General features: G+C 33.5%; 1 long non-coding RNA gene across 1 annotated transcript in view; it reads left to right on the top strand.

The window, feature by feature from the left end:
* Positions 1-417: 417 nt before the first annotated feature.
* The window catches only part of LOC150094477 (uncharacterized), a 211,177-nt gene continuing 184,480 nt past the window's right edge, over positions 418-27,114 (top strand). The window contains exons 1-2 of the long non-coding RNA XR_016550270.1: positions 418-576; positions 24,209-24,444. This is a non-coding gene — a long non-coding RNA (uncharacterized LOC150094477). The remainder of the gene's footprint in view (positions 577-24,208; positions 24,445-27,114) is intronic.

Below are 27,114 nucleotides of genomic sequence, written 5' to 3'. Positions count from 1 at the left end.
CCTAATCTTTTCCTTGGGGAAGGGGGGGGGGCATATCCTCAATACCTAACTTTCCAATGTCTAACCTCTGGCCCTCCTCTCTCACTTTATGTATAAACTGCCACAACTGTAAAATCAGTTAAAAATGAACCCTTCCGTCGGAAGCATGTTCACTAAAAGGAAGAAGTTTCTCTCGGTTCGCGAAAAAGTCAAAAGTGCTAAAAAGGTTTAAGTGTGTAAAAAGTTTTCTTTGTTCTCTTCAATAGTATAGACATTGCAAAAGACTAAAGATGTTTACATATCACTACTAGAAAACAACATAACCGGAAAAATAATAAATAATTAGAAAGCGCGAGCGTAAACACGTCGATGAAGCATTGATTCAATTGTTCCCTACACAAAAACTGCTGAATTCTTAACCGACGATCTGATCTTGAAAGCTCAAGCGGAAAAAATTGCTGAAGAATTTGGATTCAACGATTTCGTATGTAACAACGGTTGGCCGGATAATTAAAATAGTGTTTATTATTAATTAGCATTCTTTTTTAATTACAGAGAAGTAAACTGTTTAATATCGAGTTTATAGTAATATTCTAGGTATGTCATTGTCTTTATTTTTCTCTAATACCTCTTTTTTTAAAAAATATATTTTTATTGAGAATTAAAAAAAAAACATTACGGATATAATGAATAATGGTTACAACGAAGAAATTTTGTTGGTCCCGTGGTGCACATTATAACTAAGTTCGAGTATATGATTTTTTTTTTTTTTTTAAGCACTTAAATTTAATCCAGTCAGTCATGATTCAAGATAGTGAAGAATTCTAATGTTATTTTTGTTTCTTTTATTGCCAATAATAATCTTGGCATTATTATTGGCAGTTGACTTCACACCGTTTAGAAATGAAGAAGAAATAGCTATTATTATTATGAGATACTTCCGTATTTTATTTTATTTAGGTTTGCTTTAGTTTTTAAATTTCAATTTTTCCATTAATGATAAATAAATCAAGATGAAATTTTCGACAGAGAAGTAAACATGTTATTTATTTAACTTTAAACTTACAGATGGAAAGTCTGGTGATAGTGCTTCTTTTGATCATACCAAAGTCGTAATTTAAAACAATTTAAAACTTAATGTTCTTTATGAAAAGGTCAGACGCATAGATAGAGTTACGTACAATACGGATTATGCTGCAATGAATTTCACTGGTGATAATTTGGTATGTGAACAAAATAAACACGATCACCAGACTTTCAGTCTGTAAGTTAAATAAATAACATGTTTGCTTCTCTGTCGAAAATTTCATTTATCATTAATTTTATTTATCATTTATTCTTTTATTTATCATTAATGGGAAAAATTGAAATTTAAAAACAAAAGCAAACCTAAATAAAATAAAAAAATACGAAAGTATGCCATAATAATAGTAACTATTTCTTCATTTCTAAACGGTGCGAAGTCATTATTTAACTTAGCTTCGTTCGACGTAGGAATCTTAGAGTAGTGCAAAATGATATCGATTAGAAAATATGTTAATATCACTAGTAAATAGCGAGTTCATTAGAATTGAAAAGATGATTAGGAAAATCAACTAATTTTGCCGAAGAAAATTAAGCACGGAGAAAAATGGTGATGTTTACATTATTAGTAGCTGTTACTTTAAAACGGTAGAATTCCTGAGGGTAAAAGATTTAATTAAGCTAAATGATAGTCTGCAAAAATATAATGTTTAATGAGAATCGAAAATGCATAATATCGTTCTGGGGTATGCAAACTGTGGTAGTAAATAAAATTTTCGCTTGTTCGAATACGTAAAAGTCTCTAAGTTGTTTCCAGAGTCAATAAACATCTCTTTAATTGCAACAGTTGGTGCAATACAGAGAGAGAGAGAGAGAGAGAGAGAGAGAGAGAGAGAGATTCTAAGATAAACGAAATAGATAAGGTAAAATATTTGCTTTATTTTTCTCAAGCTTTTGCGGCCGCTGAGAAATAAGCGAAAAGAGTCCGAAAAACATCAAACCCCTAGAAAGGGAAGAAAAGGAGAAACTTGTTCGCATTTGATTTAAATGACTGCATATTATATTCCTTGGGGAATACAACAGGAGGAAGACGGTTCCACAATACAACAGTAGCAGGGATGGAGGAGGAGGAAAAGAAACTTGTTCAGTTTGTTTCAAGGTGCACTGTGAAGGGATGTTGAGCAGCAGCTGCACGTGTTCCGATGAGCTTAGTACTAAGTGGGGGAATTATTGATGCTATTTCATATGAACATCTGTCACAAATATATTTGTAGAATTCACATATTGCAGAGACCAATCGTCTGTGCGAAAGTAGGGGGAGTGAGTTGGTAAGAGATGGGTCATTAATAAGCCTAATTGCTCTCCTCTGTATGGAGTCAAGCATTTTGATGGGAGGTTTCTGAGGGCCCGTCCCATATATGAGAGCAGTATTCAATAGCTGGGCGGATTTGTGATTTGTACAAGGTTAATAGCTGTTCAGGGGTAAAGTAATGTCTTGAGCAAAGAGAAATCCCAGTTTTTTAGAAGGTGAGGATGCAATGGTTATGATGTGTTTATGCCAGGAGAGGCTTGATGTCAGGGTAATTCAAAGAATTCCCCACAATTTCACATAGACGTTTAGTCTCTGCAATTTGTATATTCTACAAATATTTTCATGGAAATGCTCATCTGAAACAGAATCAATAATTCCCCCACTCTGTACTAAATCCATTGGAACACGTACAGCCACCGCCCAATATTCCTTCACAGTGCACCTTGAAACCCACAGAACAAGTTACTTTTCCTCCTCCTTCATCCCTGCTACTGCTTGTACTGTGGAACAGTCTTCCCCATGATGTATTTCCAAGGAATACAATATGCAGGCTTTTAATCGAATATCAACAAGTTTCTCCTTTCCTATTCCACTACCCATATACGTATTAAAGTACTATAGGTTGACCTGCCAACCTCTCGTATATGGGCCCAACATAAAAAAAAAAAAAAAGGAAGAAGAGAAGTCGCAAATTGACTGGAAACGTGGGTGTTGTCAAAAATAATACTGGGAATGAATGGTTCTCTTTTATGAGAAATAAGACAGTACTGGGTTTTATTAGCATTGAAATTGACTAGGTTATCTGAACCCCATTTGAGGATGGCTTGGAGATCAGAATTGATAGCGGTGGTGGTTGATGTTCTGTAGGTTGAGGTGAGTTGTGTAGAGTGAGGTTTATCAAATGAAAGGGAGGAGTGCAATGTGCTGTCATCTGCAAAACTATGTATTTGGTTGGAGGTCAGCTGAAGTAGGTCATTGATATATATAGCAGGAATTGGGTTGGTGAGAGGACAGAACCTTGTGAAACCCTGGCATTAGTTGAATGGTGAGAGGATAAGGAACCATCCAACACCACACATAATGTGCGTCCAGACAATCCAACCGGCAATCCAACTACAGACGTCTTGAGACAGACCAAACGATGGCAGCTTGCTAAGTAAGCCCTTGTGCCAGGGCCCGCCAAACGCCTTGGAAATGTCAAATGCAACCACTTGAGATTCGCCAAACTTCTCCATGGCAATTGTCCCGACATTGTGACATATCTCGACGAACTCCAGGAGGGTTTAAAAAGATGGACACGGAATTTTCATTTCATTCTAGTTGTTAATACCGTCCACAATGATGCTACTGACCTCGCCCCAACTTGCTTTGCTCGTGAAGATGATCTAAACAAATGCAATGCTTTTGCTGCACTCCTCAAATTTCGTCGGTAAACAAATATCGACGAGGTCCCCTATATCCATGTGCTTTGCGATGCATGATTACTCATTTTGAAGAAACGGGTTCATTGGGAGTTAGACTTGGTAGAGGTCGCAAACTAATCAATTCATAACAAGTGAATGATGTTGCTACTGCCGTTGTCGAGCAGGCCATGAATAACAGCGTTGGTTGCTGCAGTGCACGTGCTGTATAAATGGGCTTTACACAACTGTCTGGAAATTTCTACGGAAGATTCTGTATTTTTACCCATTCAAGATAACCCCTGACACAGGAGTTGTGGCCGCAGGATTTTGAAAGGCTACTGACATTCGTTTTAACATCTTTGCTAGAGTCGGACGCTGAGTAGCCGTGGATGATTTTGTGGGGAGATGAAGCTCACTTTCACCTGAACAAAGCTGTGAATACCCACAATTGCCGAATATGGGCTACGCAAAACTCCCATGTATTCCAACAAATTCCTTTGCATTCACCCAAAGTTACTGTCTGTTGCGCGTTTACAGCTTCGTTTATCATTGGGCCATTCTTCTTTGAGGATATTCGCCAGTCCGGTCCTGTGACCTGCTCAGTTATTGCCGAGAGCTATCGCGATATGATAAACAATTTTGCTGTGACACAGTTACAGCAGTGCTTATGCATGGATTTCGTCATTTTCATGCAGTATGGAGACACCTCCACACATCGGTCGATTCGCACAGGAGATTCTTCAAGAACATTTCACAGAACACTGAGTGATTAGCCGTGCGTTTCCCGCTGTATGGACGCCTCGTTCACCTGATCTGGCCCATGTTACTTCTTGCTCTGAGGATTTCTCAAAGACAGTTTAGTTGGGATTATCCTGATAACTTTCCAGCACTGAAAGACAGCATAACGCAGCCTGTGTGCAACATCAGTCCCGACCAGCTGCGTTCTGCCGTTGAACACATTGTACAAAGGATGTAGCTTATGGTATACTGGGAAAGGCAGCACATTGAACGGTACAACAATTGAATGTATAATAGAAGTAAATAAAAATGTGTTATTTATGGTTGTGTCGCTTTTCCCCTTCTTACGCCCACAGATGAATCGCATCTACATTCGGTACATCATCATACAGCGCCCCTGGTGGTGAACCCCAGGATTATTTTTTTCCTCAGATATTCTTGCAGAGTTTCGCAACATTTGGATCACTGTGCGGCTCTTCGCAAGGCTTTGAACAGGATATTTTAATTTTTATCACCTTGTAAATAAACTCACTTTTGGTAATTATGGGTCAAATAATCATTTCCATAATTTATCTGTTTGCTAATGCAAGCATCCTCAGTTCGGTTCGCGTGTTGTAAAAGCTTACATTTTTAAACTCTGTTATTAAATCAGGAGAACCACTAACTCGTCTTTATTTAAATGTTAGAAATTTTCTTTTCCTTGATGAGATGGATTAGAATTCTAGTCTTTCCAATCAGTGAACATTATCAACTTCAAAAAAGAGTCACTTGAATTATATCACTATATACAAATTTAAATTTTAAATCCGAAATAATATACACAGAAATAATGGAATTCGAATTTGTATTTTGCTACTCTTTCGCATTTTAAATGCAAACAATTCTCAGACACAACGAATGCGGTATTGAAGGAGTGAAAATAGGAAGGACTTTAGGAGGCCGTTATGTGATATACGACACATCGTACGAAAAATCGATAACATAATTACTTCCGAAACAATATCATTATTGAAAAGAAAACTAATAAGCATCTTGTATGTTTCGATATCGTCCTGTCGTATCCATAAGAAATGATAAGTTAACCTCAGGATTATATATGAGGAACTAATATCATTGTGAATTGTTTAAAATAAAAATCAATAAGCTATTTTCATTCCTAAAGGCAAAAATGTATTCAATAATTTGTATGTATATAGATATTACTGACCTGCTGTTATTGATATTTCACAATCTGACCCTGATATTTGGAATGGGAGGGGGGGTGGATTCTTGTTAAATGAAATGAAGAGGAGTCACTTAAAAATTAGAATAACAACGATACCTCCGAAATTAGTAATTACACTTCTGTTGAGTTATTAAGAAAAATGGCCATATATAGGTTTATTTTCGCAAATGTTCTTTCCAGAATTCCATATACGTTGATATTGTTATACGATATTCATTAATGCATACGTTTTAATTAGGGGTTATAATATTCATATTAAATGTAAATAAATAATCTCGTTGTGCATATGGGTTTTGTGACTTGTGCATATGGACTGTATAATAAAGATCACTATTATATATCATCATTCAACATAATTTCCATAAGAATGAAAAATTGATTTTGAAAACAAGACAGCAGCGAAGTTTCCATTTCAAGAAGAAATATTACAATGCAAAAAGAAAAACACCACACACTTTCTGCTTTCAGGATTGTCTTAAGTACAGGGTTTAAGAAAACTCGAAGTTCTGCCAGTTTTGTTATTAAATTCCTTTGTTATTAATCTAAGGCAAACAGAAATTTTGAACATCATGTCTTGTTATAATGGTACAGAAATAGCACCACCACGCGAATAAGATAAAATAGAGACATTTGCTTTTCCTTGCACGTTGTTGAGGGGACTATTTATAGTACAATACAGATGAAACTTTTTGAAGATATTAGTATCATATATCTAATGTTTATTAGATAAAGATGCGAAACCGTTTCACATTACATCCTTTGCCGCCTCCATATGAGAAATATTTTAATACTGATATATATATATATATCAGTATTAAAATATTTATCTCATATGGAGGTGGCAATGTTTATTCCTCCTCCCCAAATTCAGGCAAACCGGCCAGGTGATCACAACAAGCAATTCGCAAGCATAATATATCGTCCTTAGCTCGTTCGGCAGTAATTCAAAACAGCTAAAATATTTGCAAACTATATACTTGAGAGCACACAAGTAGCACATATCTAAAGTAGACATGAACAGGCTATATCTGCTTGGGACTCTTGGTTTGGCCAGATTTGGTTTATCGCATCATGTTGTATACCGTCGTAGGTATTTCTTGTTTAAGACAATAGAAAGTACAGTTTGGTAGACCAAGTCCCAAATTGCCAGCCCATTCTCGTTCGTTCAGTACCCAGTGGATAGCTACTAGCGGGACTCACCACGTAAATGTGAGGGTTAGGAAATTGGATATTAGGAGATTTCCCAATATTCAATTAGGAAATTAGATATTAGGTCACAACCTGTTATCGGTTCTCCTCATTCCATAAAGGCGATGGAAGTCTCCTTTCAGTTATTTGTTTGACTTTTGACTGTTAAGCGACTCCTAACTTTGGTTTGTTTGGCACTGTATTTAATAGAAGAATATAGCATTGTAACTTGGAAAATGTTCATTTATTAATTCTGATGAATATTAATAGTTTAATTACTGTTTTTTTTTTATCTTGCATTAATACAGCGTAAAAATTGCGTACATGTCGAATCCCACTTGGCATCTACTCTGAAATTTATCAGATACTTCATATGAAACAAGCCACTCGCTTTGTCAGGCAAAATATGCCATATCTGACCCGTGTCAGATTCTTCTGCGTAATGTGAAGCCGAAAACTATAATATTACATTGTTTACGCATGTTTTAATCTACACTCGGCACTGTTGTGCTGGCTATAGGTTTTGTGTTCTTGTGTGTTGTATTTTATAGAAACATTTCCAGAACTTTCAAAATTATTCATAATACTGTTATATTTCATTAAATGATTCTGCGTGTGGTTAATACTTTTAAGGATTAGTAAATTTTTAGAGGTAGTCCTCCCTTTAAATTTCTCAGTTGTTGAGTTCACTGAAGTACGTTAATGTTATCTTACATGTATTAAGAAACAAAATAGCTTTCTGATCACTAAGCCTAATATTAGAGAAAGTGCTCAAATAATTCAGATCTTAATATTTAAGTTCTAATAATCATTTAAGTAAATAACTACAACTCATACGTAGCGCTACACATGAGAGAGAGAGAGAGAGAGAGAGAGAGAGAGAGAGAGATGCTGGTATTTGGCAATGCCATTCAATTTTATTTCACCCGAGAAGATAAATTTCCAATAAAAGTAGGAATTAAATAATCCACACCGTGAATTATCCAACTCCTCCTTGTATATATACTTGTAGAGAAATATATATATATATATATATAATATTGAGAGAAAATATTTTATCTCTATAAAAATATAGAATTATAAAATAATATATTTTATAATATATAAAATTTATAAAATAATATTTTATAATAGAAAATTATAAAAATTATAAAATAATATATATATATATTATATATAAAATATATAAATATATTTATAAATATATATATAATATATATATATATATATATATATTATAAGGTCAAAGCACCTTGTGGCAACTCGTTTTGGTAAAATACATATGAGCTCTGCATTACTTCATCCTTAGCATTTTCAGGTCTGGCTCCCACTCAATAAAGGTCGAAACCGGTATGGGTAGTGACCATTGCCTTTAATGTTTAGCATCATACATCTCCGCAAGGGGATGAGCTTTACATTAAGGGGAAAATACTAAGAAAAGTGATCAGTTCTTTATCCACCTTTACCACGAGTTGTCTTGACTGGCACTACCATGAGTTGCCTTGGACTTGCACTACTTGCAGGCGCAAACTTGACTTTCTCGTCTGTTTGCTTACTTGGGAAATAGAATTAAAACCAAGTTTATATAAAATTACTTGGTATCTTGAATATATACATATATATTAATATATATGTATATATTCATTTTAATATATATATATATATTATGTGTGTGTGTGTGTGTATTCTTGATCTTCTACTCCGTTGTAATGATACATTTTAGAGAATAAATTTTAAATGACTTTAAACCGAGATAAAATATTAAATTTTAATGATAACGTTACAACTAGTTTCAGCCTTTTACAGCCTTCTTCAGGTATCCACTAAAGATAGAACACAGTAATAAAAAATTGAAGTTACAAAAAACTGAGAATTACAGGCAAAAAAAAAAACCTGAAGAAGGCTGTAAAAGGCTGAAACTAGTTGTATCATTATCATTAAAATTTAATATTTTATCTCGGTTTAAAGTGATTTAAAATTTATTCTCTAATATATATATATATATATATATATATATATTAGGGTTACCAAGATATTATATAATCTTGTTTATTTTACTCCTAATCCCAAGTAAGCAAACAATTAAATTTGTGCCTGGCGCAAACTTAATTGTTTGCTTACTTGGAATTAGGAGTAAAATAAACAAGTTTATAAAATCGCTTGGTAACCCTAATATACATTACCCAAGGTAAAAAAAAAAAAAACTTATTTACATATATATATATATATATATATATGGACAACAACTTCAAACCTTCATAAATAGGTGGAGCGCCGCATAGTCGAGTCTAAAGAAACTGTTATGGACCCTCATCATATAAATAATAACCTTAGTTATAATCTACCGGACTCTTTCAGCTCTGCTATCCGATATTGGCACACTCGTGACATCAGACGCACGTAGATGTCGAACAATAGAACTTGTACTGTAGCTACAGTTCAAAGCTAACTGAATTTTATAACAGTCGTTTTTATAGTGATACGATGTTTCTAATAGCGTTTTTTATTTGCTTTCTATGTTCCCACGCCTGAAGAAGTCGGACAATCCGATGAAACATGTTGCGGTTTGAATAAATTTAATTGTTATTTCTAGTTCTGTATATGCAAATATGAACATATCCCAATTCCGAGTTAATATTACAGATTGTCATATATATATAATAAAGAGATAAATTTATATATATATATAGAGAGAGAGAGAGAGAGATTATATATATTGAATGAGTTAACGTGTGATTTTATTTCACTATCATATTATTTCTTATTTTATGAATTAATTATCTACCAATCTCTTAACAGTCATGATGATAAATAATGTCAAATAATTTGATTTAAATAATGCAGATTACCATTGATTGCGAACTGCTTTGCCAATTAAAATCAGAAGTGTAACATGTTGAAGTACTCCAGATGATACAATGCATTCTTTTCAATTTCCGTAAGATTTTCCTTTCATTTTATATCATTTGTGCATGATAAAGAATATCATATAAATAAAGCTACGTTTACTCATGATATGGATGGTTTTATGGTGGATTATGCAAAATTTCTGAATTCTTAATATTATTTTCTCTCAGTGGCGCAGCGTGCCCATTTAGATTGGGTGTTCTGTCGTGTGGCTTATGCACCCCGCGCTAGAAAATTTCACATCAATTTGAGCGTATGATTGCATTTTTATTGATGTATGAAAGTTTAAAGAGTGCATAGCGCATTAGTGCTAATCTTAATTGGCCCAGTGCAATTAATTGTAGTTAACTTTGAATACTTTAATTTATCAATTAATTGTGACCAAATCTGCGTAGAGTGGGGGACAATGTGTTTGTTTTAAGATATATCAGAAAACAATAATGAAGGAGAATGCTATATTTGATTAGTATATTTGAATCCCTCAAAGGTGTAAATATAATAGTAAATTTGGAAAGGGAGGACGAGACTTACCTCCTTCGACTACAATCATACAATCCGCAAAAGCTCTGGCAGGAAACAGTACAGTTATCAGAGCGTCAATACTGTGTCCCATTGTAAATTTGGGCAAAAAAGTTATTTAATTGCATATCATTTTGAGAGTTTGTATTACATTAATTAATTTTTTCACACAATTCTCCATAAATGTGACAATATACAATATTAATATTATTCTGGCGTACCTTTGTTGTGTGAATTTTCCATAAGTGTATAATTTGTGCTCCTGGAAATAAAAGGAATCCTTTGATCATAATTAAATTTTTTTTAAATATCTCCTTAATGTTCACGAGTTCCTGAAAAATATATCATATTCTTGTTTAAAGGCGATGATTAGTTTAATAACAAGTTTGTTATTAGGACTTACTTTCCATATTTCAATCGTGGATTTTCATATAAAGTAATTTAATAAGACTTTCCTGTACGTAATCCAGCATGCGCAAAAGGTTCTGCCGGATTTTGTTTCCTTCCAGAGAGCGAAGGAAGGGCTTTCATTAATAACCTTCTTCGCCTATCGTATAACAGATATGCTTGTCACTAGGCTCAGAGAACATATAGATTCATTAGCTTAATTAGCTAATACTTTGGGCGATAGAATTAAGAGATAGCAAATTAATATCTTTAATTACTAACCCCTTATTAATTTCAAATATTTTTCTTGCGAGTTTGAAACTTAAGTAATGCAGGTGTAAATGCCTGTCCCCATCATCATTAGCGAACAATGTTTGAGACATTTTCAATAGCTAAAGCTTAGGCGAGCTAAACAAATGCTATTTATCAGAGCCTCGCATTATGCTTGAGGATATTGTGGAGTTCAATATTTATGCTAATCAAGTGAAAAAATAGTGAGAATTTATGTATATTCATGTGAAAAAGTACTTTAAGAAGTACGTTGAATCAAATTATTAACAAACTATATGATTTTAATAGTTAAAAATGTTTATATATATACTGTACAGTAAAACCCCGTTTTTACGTTCCCGCAATTTATGTTTTCCTGCCATTTACGTCATTTTCTGTTGGTCCCGTCCTAAGCCTATTCTTACGATATATTATTTTCCCGCCATTAACAATTTGATGTGGACGTTATTTTCCGTGATTTGCGTTTTTTTTCTCGGGTGGCAATACTGATTTTCGAATCGATTTCTGAGGAAATTGCACATTTCTGTTCCCAGATGGCGTTGCTTTCGACTGTAGTTTCGTTTTCGCCATCACGGTGACCTTGCCCGCTTGCAGCAGTAATGTAGTGATGAGCGATACCGTGATTTTTCAATCACAGTACGAATTGATATTGCAGAATTTCTGCTACGTAATTTAGCGTGTGTGAAAGTTGCCTTCAAGTTGCGGTAGTGGATTATCCATGTTAGTAACATGGAGAAAAGAGACCGAAAATGTATATCGGTAGAAGAAAAGATGGCAATTCTGCGACGTGTAGATTTGGCATGCCGGAACACGTGTGCATTTAGCAAAAGATCTTGGACTCTCCGTGTCCACTTTGAACACGATAGTAAAAAACTGTTCAAGCATTGAACTCGATGCAAAGCAATCTGGCACTATGTCAAAGAAAAAAAAACGAAAAGCAAAAACAATCGACAATTAAAGATTATTTTTTAATAGATAAATGTAAGTAATTGTAAATTCATTTGTTTTCAGTTATTAAATTTTGTAATCGAGTATGTCGACTCATACTAGCAGTAAGTCATCTTTTAGCCTTTTTTAATAGCAGGAAATGTTTTTTTTACATTTCCTGCTATTTACACTTTTTTCCATCAGTCCCCTGAAAAGTGTAAAAAAGGGGTTTAATCTGTATATATATGTGTATGTGTGTATATATATATATATATATATATATATATTAAGGATACCAAGTAATTTTATGAACTTGGTTTTTTACTCCTTCTCCCAAGTAAGCAAAACAGTTAAGTTTGCGCCTGAACGTAGTTCAAGTCTAGAGATAGTGCAACCACCAGGGCAACGTGTGGTAAAGGTGGGTAAAGATCTGATCACTATTTTTAGTATTTCGCATAATGTAAAACACATCTCACTAAGAGATGTATACTTAACTGTTTTGCTTACTTGGGAGAAGGAGTAAAAAATCAAGTTTATAAAATTACCTTGGTATCCTTAATATATATTATCCCCAAGGTAAAAACCTTTTCACATATATATATATATATATATATATATATATATATATATATAAACTCTGGGTGATAGAATTATATATATATATATATATATATATATATATTCCCAGTTTGAAAAATCCCAACTGAAAATGCAAGTATTATGCTTATGAATGTGTCCGTTTAGCTACCACCCCTCTCTCACTCTCCAATCGCTATTATTAGTTTTCTAACATTTTCTAGTAAACGTTTCTTTAGTTTATGTAAATTCGATTTAAGAGCGAATGGCTCCATTGACAATTTCGAATATAAGTCAAAAATAACTTATACAGAATCAGAGAAGTTGTTCGTATCAAGAAGACTTAATCATCAAGAAATCCATTCGTAACAACGGAATTCATAGCTCTTATTTATTTATTTCCCAGTTCTGGTGTACTTGGCTATGATGTGAATCAGCTCTTATGGTCACCACATTGTCATTATTCCCAAACGGACATCATAGAATTGTTTCGATTCAAAATTATTTGTTGCCTTTTTCTAAAGGAGCAATACAGCTTTTTTCGAACAACTTTCTGCGGTTAGTTTGCTTGAAAAACTTAGTGTTCTTGGCATCGGTAGTAGTTTCTACTTTAGGATGGAAAAGAAGCAACCAAATAAATGAAAAGGAAATTAAATTCTGAATGTCATGGCCTATTTTGCATTTGAAAATAGATTTCCTTTCTAGAATATTTCAGTTTAGATTAATCTTTACAATTTAATTCATATATTTTGATGAACTGCTGAAGGAAATGGTATGTTGTATTTATATCGTCTCCCTTCTTTCATTTCTGATTCAATAATTTCTTCTATCATAAAGGGATTTTTTATGATAGAACAGCCAAGAAAAGGTGGAAATGCTACAGCACCCTGACGGAATCCATTGAGGATATCTATGGGTCGATTCCACAGATGAATTAGTCTATTTTTATGTCACTTTAGGCTTCAAGTAAAAATGGTTTTTTACACATTGCGATGGGAATCATCTAACCTGGAAAGACTTTCAGAATCATTCATATCAAAGTGGAATTCAAAACCGTAAGAGCCATCTGCTCGGACACTCAGTCAGCTGAACTGGTGAAGGGTAAGTGAACAACAGTGAAGAGAGTCTGTAATAGGTCAAGAAATGAAAACGCGAGTAAACATTGCCTCGAGATAGAATTAAAGAATGTATTTGGGGCATGTGTTCATTCTTGGTTATCTTTCGTTTCTGCACGTAGAAAATTCAGGTCTCTACATCCTTAAACGACTTCGAGCTTTGCACATTTCGCTTGTTCAATTTCGATAAAATATATTTTACCGAATAGAATAGAAATCTTTAACCTTATACCAACCTAAAGTAGAGCAGAATTTGTCGCAAATGAAATCAATTTCCTTATATCCGTTTTCACACTGTGTAGACTTGACTTTCAAGATGCTGCATAGGTACTGCAACAGCATCGAAACCACCCTCTTAGCAGAAGCTGTCATTCGGTAAGAGGAAATGAAAGGTTTTATGAGGTATGCTGCTTTTGCCAAGTTTGCTTTTGCCATTGGAGAGGAGCAGTTAAAACAGTCATGTTCATTGCGATTTCTAATTCATTTTTGATAAGAAAGAAATAACCATTCTAATAATCTCTATTACAACAGTAAAAGTTTTAAATATGTAAACATAAAAGGTAATACTTGTTGGTAATATTATGTGACTGCGTATGTTGCGAAGATTTATTATTATTCGACAACTTCAGGGAGTTTAAAGACTCATCGATTGAGGGTATTTACTCTACAACTCTCTCTCCACCTCCACCACTAGCATTTCCACAGACAATCACAAACATCCATGCTGACGGCGGGATTCGAACCTGCAGCCTTTTGGCTGGAGAGCCGGATATGCTAACCACTCGGCCAACCAAAGAAATAAGCTAATCTTCTTTCTTTCTTGTCAAAACCATTTTCTCCGTTTAGATCAGGGGTCGCCAAACTTCTTTGACCGTCGACCCCTTCAAGAGTTTCTTGACTTTTTATCGACCCCCTCTATTTTACTATTACGTAATTATAATAGGACAAGCAAAAAGACGCTTATGTGAGTTTTTAGACTGTTTACTTTGTAGTTACAGTGTTTATTGTATGTATAATATAGTATATATTATTATATTGGCTTAACGTCAAAAGGATACGTTTTTGTTTTTGACGTCCTTCTTAACATTTAACATTATATATTTCATAGGAGGGATAATTAATATATAAAATTTAATTTAGATAACAAAATAATAATAATACAATCTTCCTTATATATATATATATATATATATATATATATATATATATATGAAAATAAGACCTTTATTAACTTAGTATACAATTTACTAATGGACGAATCACAAACATCAATGTGAAGGGTGTGCTTCGGGACTCTTGACAAGATTAGCAATGTTCGGTTCAAAATTAGTAAGTTTCAGCCTTAAATCGCCACGGAATTCTATATCTAGCTTATTTCTTTGTTTTGTTAAAATGGAATTAACATGGCTGAAACCGGCGTCAACCATGTACAAGCTTGGAAATGCAAGCAAAAATGGGAGGACCACTGCGGAAAGTTTGGGATATTTTTCTACAACATTTATATTCGTCCAAAAGTAACTTAAAGTCCTAATTTTAAAAAGCGTCTTAGCATCAAGATCAACTGACAGTTCAATAAGTTCATGTTGTAAGTTACATTTGATATTTTCAATATCTGCAGAAAATGGCGTGATAACCCAATGTGGAATGCGCATGTTTTCAAAATCTTCGAAGCGCAATTTAAAATCATCGCTCAAATTTTGAAGATATTTTGTGTATATTTCTAAGTCTTTATCTTTTACTTTCAATTGCCGTAGATTCGAAAAGTACTGAAAATCTTTTTGTAACGATGATGATTTAAATAAGGCTAATTTAGCTTGGAAGCCTAAAAGAATCGTGACATCTTTATCTTGTAGACGGGTCTATACGTTAAATTTTGAAACTAAGTCCGCCAAGTAGAAAATATGATTCTTATTTCTCTTCAGTTCATCACTCAAAAAGAAATTAACATCTATAAGAAACTCTAGGGTTGAGTCAAACAACTGAACAAATCTTTGTAGACTTGCACCTCTAGACAACCATCTTACTTCAGTATGCAAGAGTAACTGGTTTGATACTTCATCATTTTTTTCACAAATTTTGGCAAACAATCGCGATTTAAGAGGATGAGCTCTAATTTGATTAAAAGATTTAATACACACTCTTAGAGCATCATGCAGTTCGTCACTGAGAGGTTTTGCCACCAAATGGTTTCAGTGCAATACACAGTGAATAGTACGTACACTTTGAACGTTTTATTTCAGAAAGGCAGCGAAACCTAGATAACGGCCCCACCATTGCAGATGCGCCATCTGTGGCTACTGCTGTTATATGAGTAAATGAAATATCATACTTATTTAAACATTCCTCCAATCGCTGAAAAATTGTCAACCCAGTTCCATCACTTTCAAGATATTTTGCAAATAAAAATTTGATGTTGGTTTTACTATAATATCTTACATAAGCCATAAGAATAGAAGAACTATCGAATGTAGATTCATCAAGTTGGATGGAGAACTTACTATTTTGGGGTTCTGATACTACCGTTTTTTCTACAACTTCAACCAATACGTCTTTTCACGATATTCGCACTCAATGGTAAGCATTTTAAAACAACGCCAGAATCTTTTTTCATTATGGTTTCAATTACTTCCTTGATTGCAGGTATAACAATGTCCTCTGTAATTGCTATTTCCTTTTTTTGCTATATTAAAAGAAATATTGTAGGAGGCTGTTAATCCTTGTTTATTCTCAGCTAAAGCAGGTGCTTTCATAAATGATTTTATAGTTGGACGATGTGTGTGTTTCTCTTTCAGTTCTTTAAAAAAATCTTATCTTTATATTTCTCATCAGGATGGAGTCTTTGAAGATAATCTTTCATTTTTGCTGGTTTCATTGCATCGTTACTAAAGGTGTTTTCATAAAGAAGACACATCCAGGCCTCGTTTCGTTTCGTTTCTTAATGAAGCAATAAACCCGAGTTTCAAATATTCTAGCGAATATTGTCTGCATTACTTTTTAGAATCTGAAGCTGCCATTGTGATTATTGGGGTTGTAACAAAATAAATAAAATTGAAGTCAGTAAGCAAAAGTAATAAGTCTAAATAATATACCTACAAACGTATTTCTATAGGATGTACAAAATTACCAGCCCTGCTCAACTCTTCAACTAAGAGAAGTTTAGTTCGTGAATGATTAACGATTGAATTATAATATGTATGTTGATGAATTTTAGAACATTAACGCTCACTTGTATGTCGATGCGCCAAAATGACACTGGGATCGAATACGTGTAAGTACAAGTAAATAAGCAACTGCGCACGTGTTGCAATCTCGCTCCCTCTGCGCCGGCCGGGTGGGAATCACAAATCCGTTTATTGGTAAATACGTCATTTTGGCCCACTTGATTGGCCTCCGTAACTATTTTGATGACTTTGCTCCATCTTACAGGTCCTACTCATGTCACTGTTCCCACGATTCACTCTTAATTGCGTTGTCATTCAGGATGGGGGTAATCCAAGCTAACCGAATTAAATATTACCCGTACAATGCTGTCTTATATTTTTCTATCAACCCCTGAGCCCGAATCGACCCATAACAATGTTATGTTGACTCCTGGGGGTCGATATCGACCATTTTGGCCACCACTGGTTTAGATGAAGACCTCGTTCGGTTTTCAATTGATTTTTATTAAATTCTAATGTCTTTCACCTGTCTAGTTTGTTATTTCTATTTTATTCGTTTTGTAGTGGCTTTTCAATTTTCTATCAGTTTTTAATTTTCATGTGTTAACTCTCCATATACCCCCTTGTGCTCCTTGGCTACGTACATCTCACTCCCACATTCGACCGCATGGGTTTGTTAATATTATGGACATAAAGATCTGCCATCTCTCTCTCTCTCTCTCTCTCTCCCCCTCCCTCCCTCCCTCCCTCTCTCTCTCTATCCCTTCCGTCCTTTCCTTTTGACTTTTCTCCAACCGAATATTCATTAACTTTCTTACCTTCTGTAACGCTTTTCTACAATTCTTTCATTCTATAATTCATTTAGTTATTTGAAATTCCAATTTTTTATCTTTATTTGTCAATCAAGCATTCCTAAGATATACTCTGGACTATTTTAGAAAAGAAAGACCTTACTCGGCCAAATTTATTCAGTCGATTCATTTCTGAGTTAGTTTTAATGAAGCTAAATCAGTCCATTTTGTAAATTTTTACAATGAAATGTTCAGATGCAATCAAAAGACACGCAATGCTTTCTCCAGTTCACTTTTACGAGTAATAGATGCTAAATGTTCTGTTGGTTCATTCATATCTTAAGTTGATGTCTAGTTATTAAACTGCGGATATATTTCACTTCCTGTGTATGTAATTTTCTTTTTTCATAACATCATTCATAATTTCTAACAGCTTATTCGATGGAGTATCTCAATAATTCTGAAGTGTGTGTGTAATTCTTAATTTAAGTTGTCATGCTGTCATTTCTCTAAAATGCTATACCTTTTCCAGCTCAAATTATTACCATTTATTTAACACTACCTTGTAATTTCACCGATTTTAAAGTATCTCTTTGCCATGCAAAGAGCAAATTAGTTTAAATGGAAAAATGTTGTGTAGCAAGAATTCCATCAGCGCAAATGTTATTATTTTCCGGGAGATGACATACATTTCATTTAACACTTTGCGAAAACTCTGAATTTGTTCAAAGTGAGATTTCAACTTTTATTGGGAATATTCAAAATGACAAGCCATTTTTTTCATCAAGAAGCCATCTCAGAATTAGGAGATTAATATTTTTCATATATGTATGAAAAGATAAATTAATTTTTTCAACCCTCTAATAAGTTAATTTTATTAGTTATTACTGTAGTTAATTCTTTATTTCTTGATATCTAATTATACATAACTATAGGACAGCTGCTGTGATTTTCTAGTTATTCATCTTAAGAGCCCGAAGTCTCCGAGGAAAACTTTCACGATGAATGTATTAGAATATATACCATTAGAAGATGAAAATAACTGGAAACAATACTTCAATACTTGCACTGCTCTAATTACCAACGTTACTTTTCATGAAACTGAAAAATGCTAGTGGTTAAACTGAACATTAAATTGAAGATACTTCAGGAAAACCATTTTCTCATTAACTCATAATCTAAGTGACGAATTACGAATATAAGAGGAGGAAAAGGAACTATACAGATATAAGGAAAATTTATATTTTCTAACGACTACGTAGATCAAAGTGAACACTTCCAATAGCCTACTGTTCACGACCGAAGATACCAGCGTGTTGTTCTGGGATAAATATGAAAGTTGATTCACCTAATCGCACAATGTGTGTGTGTGTGTGTGTGTGTTGACTAACGCATTTTAATCAAGTACATATTGTTAAAATATTGTTACATATTGCTAACCCCTTTAAGAATATACTGTACAAGGTGTTATTTCTGATGGAACAATATAAAGTGCGTCAGATATTAATTATGTGATTAACATGGTGTGATGAAGCTACAAGGGTTAAGCAGTTAAATGCATTGGATGCAACCTAACTCAGTGTCAGTATTTAATAAAAAATCTATTTCTTCGTAGAAATCAACCAGATTATTATTCATATGGATTCTACTTCTCCTTCCCCACAACTAGCATTACGAAAATATTTTGTAAGTCGTATCATTAATTTATGTATTTTATTTATTTTTTATGGTAGACTATATAATTTACAAAATAATACTCTGAAGCGCCTCCTTAGCATAGGAGACAGCGACGACGCCATTTGTTCGGAAAGGTCTGTATTAGATTCCGGTTATAGTAAGAGACAAACCTTTCTAAAATGCTTCTCAAAAGCTGGTCACTTTTTGAGAAGCTCTTAACACTGACTTGTGAATATAAGTAATTTACAAGAGTACTACATTTGCTTCATGGTTTCTAAGAGTTGTAACATATTGCAAATAATAGAACTGCCATGTTCTTTTCCTAATATTCAGCAATATTATCGAATATTGTTCAATCGAATAGGTGCTGAAATCCATAGTGAACTACAATATTTTCAAACTATTCAAACAAAAGGATTTTATCCCTTTATGTTTATTCAAGCTAAGCAACCATTAGGTAAATTAATACTCCAGTGAAAACTTAGATTTATTTTGTGTGGATTATTATAGCACTCAACCAGATTAAAACCCTTTCACCGAAGTGACTGATCATACACCGGTAGTTTTTGTGCCCTGAAGGTACTTTGTAGATTAGAAATCCTGTAAATTTTGTCTTTCTATATATAAAATATATCATATTCTTTGTAGAAACAGATTTCATACAAAAAAAAAAAAATCAGCTAACGCCTTTTTATTCCCGTATACGGGGAGTAGGCGAGGCCATTTAGCCCTATCTAACTTTTGGAGACTGAGTGGGCAGTTCAATCTCCACTGGTACCAATCAGAGATAGATGACCCAAGGCTATCACTAATTAAGTGGTACACAGTGAAGAGAGACAGCTCAAATGTGCCGCCATCTCGTGGTCCCTAACAATATATTTTAATGTCTGAAATAATGTGGGTTCTACGGTCGATTTTCTTGAGTTTACAGGACGAAAAACCCGAATTCCCGGGAGGAAAAACCTGCTTGCCCGTGCCAGAAATCGACTAACTCGTTAACCGGTCGAAAAAAGGCTTAGAAAAATTTCCTCTAGTCGCCGACTAGACTCGAAACCAAGTCTTCCTTCGTGCGGCCAAGCGCATTCCTTCAAATATTTTTAAATTAAGGGTGCCAACTAAATTCACCATGAATTTAGTAACATTCTTCCACATATAGGAATGTTCATGTTTAGCTAGATGGTTCACTTAGTTATTTCTCAGCTATTCGAAGAAAAATAACATCTAAAGTAAAAAATAAAAAAAAAATTCTTGCAGTGAGAAAGTCCACCTATTCATGTATATAATATAATATGAATATCAACTACAGACTAAAAATATGTACTCGTATATATCAATTCTGAAAGATTATATTAATATAAAGATGTTAAATATATTATAAGTTGAATGCTTAGACATCCATTAGCTTGATCTCTGACCTGTTTAAATGCACATCAATAAGCCACGGGGAATAAATGTATTCAAATATCACACTAGTTAAGCAGTATTAAATTATTCAACTTAAAGCAGAAATATATTCCTTAAAATTAGTTGTTTTGGATTTGAATCTATCGAAAGTCTACGGGAGTTACTGGATATTGCCGCATTAACTTCGAGAAAAAACACTGACGCAATTCTGGCAACTTTGCTACACTGCATTTTCTTGTTAGTTGATACATCTTAGTAACGAGTATTGCAAAGTATTAGTAGAAAGCAATGAATAGTAATATTCTTTTAAAAACGTTAATCCAAGATACCCCAGAAAAATTCTTTTGTTATTAATATATATAACCAAAAAGATTAATCATTAAGTTATTACAGTTAAAAAATCACAATCTCTCTCTCTCTCTCCCTCCCCCCGATATAATAATTGTAAAATACACCTACAAGCAAAATCATCTTTGACAGAAACGAACAATTTTAATTTTTAATAACATCGATGTTTACTAGTTTTTTAGTAAACATCGCCTTATTTGTGAAGTAAAAAGATTACGATTGTTCTCCACCATCATGCTCACTGAATATCCTGAGAGAAATCTGTAAACAACTCTAATCCCATACGACTACTCATCAAAACATCGAAGATTATTAACAGAATTACACCGCTTATACACGATATCTCTAAGACAATATGTTCATTTTATCTTCACGTAAACAGCTTAGAACAACTTTGATGCAAAGGGAATCTAGAATAGTGTATTCACAGGAAATCTCTTCTTTCCATCATAATTATCATCTCAGACGGTTTTACGAATAATCAGAATTTAAAAAAAGTTCACTACTGTGAATGACTCCAAGGTTGGGAAAAACAAAACTATGGAAACGTAGGGTTTTTTTTACAATTGTGGAAAATGTAATCCAGAAAATTCTGTTTCTGAGAATTGCAGTAGAAGAATAAATAAACCTTAAAAAGGTGAGAGAGAACAACAACAACACACACACACACACACACACACACACACACACACACACACACACACACACACACACACACACACACACACACACACACAAAATGTCATGAGATTGAAAACTTTAGACATGTTTTTAAATCATTTCAGCTTATTTTACTATTATTATTATTATTTTTTTATTGATTGGTTCGCAAGTGTTCGAAATTTCAGTTTCGAAGGATAAATTCCAGAAATATTTGGTCGAAGGTTTCATCTAATGCTTGCTTTTTTGTGTCATGCTCATCTCTGAACACTTTTCCATATTCTGCAGTTCGGGTATTTGCTTCTAAGACTGATAGCGAGTTTCTAATGGCTAAGAGAGTTTATTTTCTTAATAAGAAATTGACGTTAAAGATATTTATTATTATTATTATTATTATTATCGTTAAGACAAGCATTTTCCCAAAGTGTTCCACATGATTTGTGGAATAAAGAAAGCAAGAGACATCGAAAAATTTGATAAAATATAATAACGATATTTTGTTGCAGAGCACATCACGAATACACATCTAATATGATTTATTGGACCTAAAGAAAACTTTGATATGGGTAGAATTAAAAATAGTAAAAAACTGCTTAATTAACATTGTTGAGGCTGCTTAATAAAACAATTTACTTAGAACATTACAAATGAATTCCTTTTAGGTTTAATTCGTATATATACTGTACATGTTTGTGAAGTTCATTTGGAAATTCATGGAATTTGATATTTTATTATAAATTTATTTTTAGTGTTGAAATTTTCATGATTATCAGAGAATGAGATGTACTAAAAAAGACATAAATAGCAGTGATTAAAAAAAATCTTGACAAGTTATATATTAAGATATTCACTGCCTGTTTATTTCACAAACTACTACATGGTTTGTGAAATAAACAGTACAGGCTACTACCTCTCGTCAGTAGCCTGAACTGTTGCAGCAAGATTACAACAGTAATTACAGCTGAACAAACTTCTCAGTTTGTTATCATTATGCATGCTTTCTTGTGGCAAGTCTGTTTTAAAGCTTTATCCACAAAACAAGAGATAGTATACTTCTTGCCGAGACCCGACATGCAACTATTAAAGACATCATATTTTATGGGATAATTAAAATTTTTAATATATTGTATCCATTTTTTAACTTCACCCAAAAAGATTAAAAACTTATAGTATGTTATGAGTAATTCTCCGTGTAAATAATCTAACTGCAAAGCATACCTAGAAAGCCAAGTTACATGATTCGAACCTGGCCTACCAGCTGTAAGAGTGAAGGCTATACCAGCAGATTAACAAGACCGAGAAATGCTTGGCGATTTCTGTTCAGATTTTCATATACAATTAAATTTTGACATTACCTTCAACATATATATATATATATATATATATATATATATATATATATATATATACCTTCAGTACAATTTAATACTGAAGGCATATATTATGTGTGCGCCATGATGGTGCACACATAATATATGCCTTAATATAATAACCTTGCCATAATATATGGGTGCACATAATATATAGGTGCACCATGTAGATAATATATAGGTACACCATATAGGTGCACGATGATTATTTTAGAAATTTTCTCTACATTCTCAACACCAGGTCTTCATTCACCATAAGTCTGGTTACTATCAATCCTTAACGGCTGCTAAGTTTGTGTAAATATCCATTGAACAGAATTATGAGGTAGATACTTCTCAGGTCAGGAAGTTAAATTTTGCAATGTAAGATATAGTTTTTAGCTTATTATCGTAATATCGAAACTTCGATTTTATAGAAATATTCATATCAGTTGTTTATAAAAATGTGAATGTTATCCGATTTCTTCTTAAATTGCATGGGAAGCCGAAAGTTAGAAAAAAAAAAAAAACGCCACAACTTTAGTTTGAAGTTATGGATTGATGACTTCAATCACTGAGTGGCGAAGTTGCAGTGTTTGTAATTCTCTTGAATACACACACACACACACACACACCTGTGTCTGCCTAACGTCTACGAAGCTGATAGAGATTATTCAGCAGTAAATGGATGCCTGCAAGCAAGAGTTCAACCTCATCCCGATTTGTTGACTGGTTGAGAGCTACTGCCAGTTACAATACTGTTAATTACTGTCCGCCAGTGGACAATGTAACCAGGGCAGCCATCAGTAGCTCTGGTCTATAGTATTATTACCCTATGGTAATCATGATCAGTGCATTATTACTGTAGGTTCTATAATTCGTGCTATATACTACGATGGTACCAGAGGACACGAATTGACCAGCCAAAATTGAGGGAGTGACACACACCCTCTCCCGCCGGTCGAAGAGACTGAAGTAAACTGATTATCAGTTTAATTCGTTTTTTTCATTTTGAGAATTTTCATTATTCATTCAAGAAGATGGGATTCCCACGTTTCCTCCTCTGTAAATTCCCACGTTTTCTCCTCAGTAAATTTGCATAAATACATTAAGTAAATTTCGAACATTATAAAGAAAATAACAGTACAAAAATCACCCAAAACAGTTATTATTTTTTTTTTAATTACTAGAAATTCTGAATAATATATCCATTGTTGTATGTTTACAGGTAACATACAATTAAAGTGCCTACGGAAAAGGACACTCGGACATGATGAGGTAGAGTTTGAATAAAATGTATCGGAAACACAGGAATGCTAAGGTTGGCAACACTCGTGACTCAGAATCTATGAGTACTGTAAACGCAGAGGTTTGCTCTCCAGAATTCTTGTTAGCTGAATAGCAACGCAGTGAAATCAACAAAAGATGCTATTTCTGATTCCTTTTGTAAATCTAATTTCTAAAGTAAGTAGATTTTTCGTCATAAATAACTAGAAATGTCTATGTCAAATATATAATAAATTTAATCAGCAATTGATTTACTAATTTCTTAGTTTCCTGTTTATACTAAGAGGGCGAAATTCAGTTGATACGATCCTGGAAACAGCAGCTGACCATAAGACCCATTATATTGTTGTTGTTGTTGTCGTGACCCGACTGTTTGGTTATTTTACTAAGTTCACGAATAACTTCCATTTTTCGTCATATCGATGTATCTTGTGCATTTTTAAAGACTTAGGTCAAGGTGAAGAACCAGTGTCTCATTTTTTATCCCAATGTATACTTATCCGGACAAGAACAACAAAAAATTGCATTTCCTTCATTAAAAGAAAATCAATACATTAAATGGTATTAAAATACTGTACCTAACTTATTATTCTAATTCATCATATTTTCGTGAATTTAGACATCTTTTACAACAAAATATTACTAGTAATCACAATCCTTTTAACCAGAAAACATAAAGCAACATTTCAAGCAAAGTAAATAAGCATTAGTTTTTAAAACAATATTTCTGTACGAATGTTTAAATTCATTCAAAAGCTCGAAATGAACCACTTGATAACGTGATGTATATGAGTACATGCACGCGTCAACTGCTATACAAGTTACTATGCTGTTTGAAGAATGTCCTCGTTGTCCCTTCCAAAAACTTATATTTAAACCGCATTATGGGAGATGGCCACGAGAATAAAAGAAATGTAGCCGGAATATAAAAGAGAAGCCGTTTTATGAAGAAAGGATAGATAGTCGGAATATGAAATGGGACAGTTTTGTTCCGGGTTTCTTTTAACAGAGCGTGACCATTTTAAGTGGACATTTGCAGTTCTTCGTCTGAAGGTTAGGGATTAGGAAGTGCGATGCAACGTGGTGGAATTTTTAAAGACGGTAAATTTTAAAGCTTACCGTCTTTAAAATCCCGTCTTTATTGCCACATAAAAACTCATCTTTAAAGATGGGTTTTTATGTGATGATCTACATATCGTGTTATTTTCATGTATCATGCAGATATGTAATAGACTAGAATCGGTTTGCATGATAGGTCAAATGTGGGTAGGAGTATACAGGAATCATTCTATTTCCAAATAGGAGTTGTCTTCATACTTATTTCCATATGATTTTCTTTATTAACTCATCAGTCTGCAGAATTCTTACATGATCCATATTTCCTATTAGTTTAGATTACTTTCAACATTATAAAAAAAATTAAAATCTATATTAACAAAAATATTATAATAAGTTTGGCAAAACTTTCCGTCCTTTGCTCTTAACTTGCTTAAGCATTACATTCAGGTTGTCTTGATATATTGAGCATTAATTAAGCATACTTAAATGCTATATTTAAAAAAAAAAAATTAATTCCAATCAACGAATCAAAATATGTTGATATCCCGTAGTATTAATTAAATGAATTTAATTATATCATAAAACTCGATCATGCACTTGAATGTTGAAAAGAAAATCAAACCAAATATTATTCTCTTCTGAAGAAATAACTGCAGCATTCATAAAGGGTATAGTGAAAAAGCACGTTGTTGTCAGCCTGTAGAATCCCACTGCTGGGCAAACCCCCCCCCCCCCAATGTTACTTCATTCGGCTCGATTTTGGGCTGTTCTCGACCAAGTTGGTTCTGCATGAAAACACATTTATGCACTGTAAAATGTTTAATAAATTATAATTAATTATAATTTAAAATTTGCAGATATTTCGATTTAAGAGTCTTAAACCATCATCAGTATCAGAAAGTGAATAATGGGAAGTTTAATAGAGCAATACCAGCGCATAGCAAATTGTATATTTTTGCGTACATGCAGTCACGAGAATACCAGGTAAATACTGTACTATTATACTATTGGTGTTAAAAATAAATAATAATAATGATAACAATACAGTTAATAACATTTTTTCTAATTTTAGAAGGAGACTGTATACTTTATCTTTCGGAGAAGGAAACAAAGAAATGCTCTTTAGTTGATAGTCTTAAACTTGGGTGCAAGATGAAATTTCTTTAGGACACGAGCAACACGCTCAGAGATGTCCCTAATATAGCATAAATATCTCACGAAATGAAGCATCAGCTCCACATTCCTCTCTTGTAGAATTAGGAGAAAAATGGCTGATGTTAACATTTACGGGTTGTAACCACTGAGAGAGGTGGTTTGCTTAATGATGGGGATTTCTTATTGAAGCGACTCAAATCAGACTATGCGGGGCACTATTGACAGCAGGCATTTTTTTATGTATACTGACTCCTCTCTCTCTCTCTCTCTCGCATATATATATTAATGCTGTGAGCGTTCCCTAAACCTTCCTTCGTAAATACCTCACTGCATTAAACACTACGTTTTGAATCCAACACTAAATCAATTTGAACTCTCATAGTTTTAAGTGTATCTCAGTGACTATAAAGTGTATTACACGGTTTATCTAATTACTTGCTTGCGTTATGGTTCTCTCTCTCTCTCTCTCTCCTGCAGTCAGCAGGCGGTTGAAAAAACCTTTTCTATCTAGTTACTGTTGTATCTAGTCCTGTTGTCATTCTCTATAAAGTAACAAATTTAATTCACAGCTAGGCATCTAAATTACCTTAAATTTTCACTTAGCTAATGATCTCCAAAACAGTTTCCATTTGC

This window comes from Typopeltis vanoorti, chromosome 22, assembly GCF_054136105.1.
Source record: "Typopeltis vanoorti isolate ZY-2024b chromosome 22, IOZ_Tvanoo_1.0, whole genome shotgun sequence".
Classification (NCBI taxonomy): Eukaryota; Metazoa; Arthropoda; class Arachnida; order Uropygi; family Thelyphonidae; genus Typopeltis; species Typopeltis vanoorti.
This window is presented reverse-complemented; position numbering and strand designations above follow the sequence as displayed.